Raw genomic sequence first — 5,321 nt, forward strand, 5'->3', positions numbered from 1 at the left:
AGCTGTCACATGAATAGATATATGCACACCCATGTTCACTGCAGCACTGTTCACAACAGCAAAAAGTGGAAACCTAGGTGCCCATCAATGGACAAATGGATAAACAAATTATGGTATACTCACACAATGGAAAGCATGGCGCCCGGACTCTCTGTCCACCCAGAACGAAAATCATTCTTTAGGACAACTCTTCTGACAAAGATTAAACTGAACTATGGGACATAAAATGATACTCGTGAGGAGTGTGCCTCTTAGCTCAAGCAGATACATGAGACTAAATGGGCAGCTCCTGTCTGGAGGTGAGATGAGAAGGCAGAGTGTCAGGAAGTGGTTCAATGGAAACGGGAAATCAGGGGTGGAAAGAAGGAGTGTGTTGTCACAGTGTAGAGAAAGCAATTAGGGTCACATTACAACGTATGTATAAATTTTTGTATGAGAGACTAACTTGAACTGCAAACTTTCACTTAAAGTACAACTATAAAAAACAAAATGAAGAGGAATGGGGATGCATGGGGCTAGATGGGCAGGAGAAAGGAAAGGAAAGTGGGAAAAGAAACAAATAAACAAACACAAAAAAATTAAACTAAAAAACAATAAAAATAAAGAAATATCGTGTTGGGGGTACGGCAGAATTGGGGTGGCAGTGAGCTGATGCCTCTCTCACCGGGTGGCATGGCATGGCCCATCAGGAAGGGGCAGAGGCAGCACAGGGCCCAGGTGGGAGCGAGAAGGAAACAGGAGAAGGGGAAAGATTAAAAAAATAAAAAATATGGCACTGAGCAAACAGACCCAGGGAGGCCATGTGCCATAGGCTCTGCAGTTGAGCAGTACAGCAAAGCCTGCCTAGAAGGGGGGGGCAGCACACGAGGCTTGGTGGGTGGGAGAAAGAAAAGAAGTAAAAGGAGAGAGAAGAAACAACGAAAGTAGGAACAAATAAAAGATAAAAACAAAAGAAAAAATTAGTAAATAAATAGAATGGCATTGAGGGAGCCGGTCGGTGACAGCACTGCAGACCTGGGGAGGCCTCACGCCAGTGACTCTCTAGCTGAGCAGTACAGCATGGCCCCTCATGAAGGGGCAGAAGCAGTGCACAGGGCTATGTGAACGGGAAAAAGGAAAGCAGAGAAGAAACAAAGAAAAAAGCAAACAAACTAAAAAATATGGTGCTGAGCAAGCTGGCTGGTGGGGGTAGTACAGACCTGAGGAGGTCATGTGCCAGTAGCACCCCCCCAAGCCAAGCAGTGCAGCAAACCTCGTTGATAAGGGGTGGGGGATCACACACGGAGCCAGGTGGACAGGTGAAAGTAAAGGAAAGAAAGGATAGAGAAAAAACAAAGAGAAGAAATATACACAGCACCAAAGGAGCTGGCTGCCAGGGTCAGCCTGTACCAGGGGAGGCTGTGCGCCAGTTGCTCTCTAGCCAAGCAGTGCAACACTGCCCATTGAGAAGGGGCGGGAGCAGCTCACAGGGCTAGATAGGTTGGAGAAAGGAAAGGAATGATGGGAAAGAGAGAAAAGAAAGTGGAAAAGAAAAAAAAAGGCTCTGTGGGAGCCTGCCGGTAAGGGCGGCACAGACTCCAAGAGGCCATGCAGCAGTGGCTCTCCAGCTGCGTGGTGTGGTGAAGCCCACTAAGAAGGGGCGGGGACATCACACAGGGCTAGGTGGGTGGGAGAAAGAAAAGAAGGAAGAGATAGAGAAGATACCAGAAAAAATAATAAAACAATAAAAAATGGTGCTGAGGGAGCCTGCCAGCAGGGGCAGTGCAAACCTGAGGTGGCCGTGCGATGGTGGCTCTGTTGCCAAGTGGTGTGGCTCAGCCCAAAAAGACGGGCAGGGGATCAGGCAGAGCCAACACGGCACTACAGACAGAAGCACCACGCCATCCCTCCACAGCAAAGACCTGAAAAACTAAATAAAACACAGACAAATGTCAATCCTGGAACCCTAAGCATCCAATTAAGACATAAAGAACTCAACCAAGCACCGAATGGAATAAGAAATTGACAGAGAACAGAGTGACGGGAGTTATGAGAAGAGGTCCACTATCAGCTAAGGCAGTACAGATCCACCATCCTGGACTCCTATCAGAGATTGGGGGACAGGTAGTACAGGAAAGCAGATTCACGGAGCTCCCAGCAGGAGACAGAGCACCTGGGAACCAGTGAGACACGCTTTCCTACCCCCCACCCTGTCTCCCCCCGCTCGACCTTCGCTGCTTCCCAGCTGGCTAATCCACTGCTTCCTGGTGAGCCGATTCGAATCTTCCCAGCTGGCTGATCCACTGCTTCCCAGCAGGCTGCTACCTGAAGCATGGGAGGTGCTGGTTCTGTGCCACATGGATCAGCCCCACCCACACCGGCTGGCTTCTTCACTGCCATTTTTTTGTTGCTGGTGTTGCTTTTTTTGGGCTCTTTTAGTTTTTTCCCTGTCTCTCACCTTCTCCCCCTCCTTTCTCTTGAATACCTGATTCTGAGTGCCATCTTTACTTTTTCTTGATAGGCTGTGAAGCACCACTCGGCTGGGAAACTACTCCCCTGGTCCACACAGCCACGATGGTGGGATCGCTGGGGGCTTTTTTGTTTGTTTGTTTTTCTCTTTCTTTTTTCGTTTTTATTTTTCCTCATTTCTCAGTTTCTGGTCTATTTCTACTTACCTTCATTTTCTGTCTCCTGAATATCTGGCACTGTGTATCATCTCCACCCCTTCTAGCTGAGCTATACTGCATGGCTTTGGAGCCACTTCCCTAGTCTGCGTAGCTGCACCAGTGGGATCCCTGGGGTCATTTTTTAAAGTTTTTATTTATTTATTTTTATTTTTTTCTTTTTGTTATTCTTTTTTTCTTGTTTTTTTTTTTGTTTCTCCACTCTAACAGCAAGCCCCCTCAGCACCTTTTTTGTTCCTGTTTCTTCTCTCTCTTCTTTTCCATACCAAACCTAGCTCCACACATCACAATTTCCCCCTCCCCCGCCCTCTTGCCTATCTACACTGTGTTCTGAGCATTACACTCCCAAGAAGCACAGGCAAGACCTACTGGAACCTGCCCTGCACTGACCACCAGTTCACCATGTCGACCCCCTGTACATGCCACAAACAACCCAATCCAGACCCTCCCCTTCAGCTGGACCTGCCCTGCTGCATCATAGCTGAGTGATTGACCCTGTCAATTGGACAAGAAGGTGAAAAATATCATGTCCACAGATGAGCAATCAACAAAGAATGCACAGCCTGCCTGCTCAGACATAACCAAATAAAACAAACAAATCTACAATCAGTAAACAAAGAAAATAACTACTGAATGTCCCAAAGAAAGCAGACAATATCAAAACATATAAAAAAAGGACACAATGGTTCCAGTAGGTGTCCAAAATAAAACACCAGATGACTTTCCAGTAGAAGAAAAGGCAATAGAACTACCTGATAGGGAATTCAAATCTATAATATTTAGAGCTATCCAAGAGTTGAAGCAAAAAGGAGACAAAAATGAGGAAAAAATAGACAAATTCATAAAAACGGCAGAGAAATTCATGGAAAATTCAAAGACATGGAATAATTCAGGAAAATAACACAGGAAAAAATGCCAAAATGATTTCAAGACTAGAAATCATACAAAAATAACAATCAGAAATCCAAAAGATAAACAAGATTTCAGAAATGGACAGTGACAAAGAAGGGCAGAGGAACAGAATTGAAATGATGGAAGACAGGATCAGTGAAATTAAAGACAAACACTTGGATGTAACTTTGGGGAAAAATTAGAAAAAAGAACAAAGAAAAATGAAGAAACCCTGAGAATTATGTGGGATAAAATCAAAAGCAAAAATTGCAAGTGATCCAAGTTCCAGAACAGGGGGAGAAAATGGAAAACACAGAGAGGATCATTGAGGAATTGATGACAGAAAACTTCCCTAATATCATGAAAGAGGAAAAGCTGACCAAAAAGCTCAACGAACCCCATATAGGATAGACTCCAAAAGAAAATCACCAAGGCATATATAATCACAATCGCTAAAACCAAAGACAAAGAATCCTGAGAGCACCTCAAGAAAAACAAAAAGTCACATACAGAGGGGAAACAATAAGACTAAGCTCTGATTACTCAGCAGAAACCATGCAGGCAAGAAGGCAATGGGATGACATATATACAACTTTTAAAGAAAAAAATTGTCAACCAAGAATAATATATTCTACAAAACTCTCATTCAAATATGATGATGAAATTAGGACATTTCCAGGTAAACAGAAATTAAGGGAATATGTAAAAATCAAAGCAAACTTACAAAAATTATTAAAAGGAGTCCTTTGGCTTGAGAAAAAACATCAGACGACAGCCTGAATCAAGGACACAAGATCGAACCAGCCAGATACCAACCTAGGAAATGAACTCTCATGGACTATTCAAAACCAAGAAGATTTACAACAGGTAACAAGAGAGTTAATCTGCAAATGACAACAAAGTCAGAACAATAAAAGAGAGAATAAATGATGTAGGTATAGAACTTTCTAATGAAGAGGATGGCAAGGCAATACCAAGTAATAATAGATTGGTTCAAACATAGGAAGATGAGGCTAAAATTCAAGGTAACCACAAAGAAATTTAACAAACATACTCATCAAAATAAAGAAGAAAAAGTAAAGTGTCAGTAAAAACAAAATCTACAAAAACAAAAGAAATGAAAAAAATCCACAAACAAAAGAAATTCATCACAGGAGACTAAGAGGAACAAATAAATCATCAGCACAAAAAAAAAAAGCACTACAAAACGACAATAAACTCATACCTATCAATAATTACACTAACCGTAAACAGCCTAAATACACCCATAAATAGTGACAGAATGGACAAAAAAATAGGATCCATCAATATGCTGTCTACAAGAGACACACCTTAGAAACAAAGACATAAATTTATTAAAAGTCAAAGATTAGAAAAAATATATCAAGCAAACAGCAACCAAAAAAGGGCAGGAGTGGCAATACTAATCTCAGATAAAATAGACTGCAAAACAAAATCCACCATAAAAGACAAAGGGCACTATATCATCATTAAAGGGACAATCCAGCATGAAGACATAGCCATAATAAATATCTATGGACCCAAGGGTAGGGCTCCAAAATACATTAAAAAACTTCAACAGCACTGAACGGAGAAATTGACAGTTTCATTATAATAGTAGGAGACTTGAACACACCTCTCTCGGTAAAGGACAGAATATCTAGAAAGAAACTCAACAAAGACACAGAAGATCTAAAGGCCACAACCAGCCAATTGAACTCACAGACATATATAGAACACTCAAACCAACAGCTGCAAAGTACATAT

Source organism: Trichechus manatus, unplaced genomic scaffold, assembly GCF_000243295.1.
Source record: "Trichechus manatus latirostris isolate Lorelei unplaced genomic scaffold, TriManLat1.0 scaffold00233, whole genome shotgun sequence".
Taxonomy (NCBI): domain Eukaryota; kingdom Metazoa; phylum Chordata; class Mammalia; order Sirenia; family Trichechidae; genus Trichechus; species Trichechus manatus.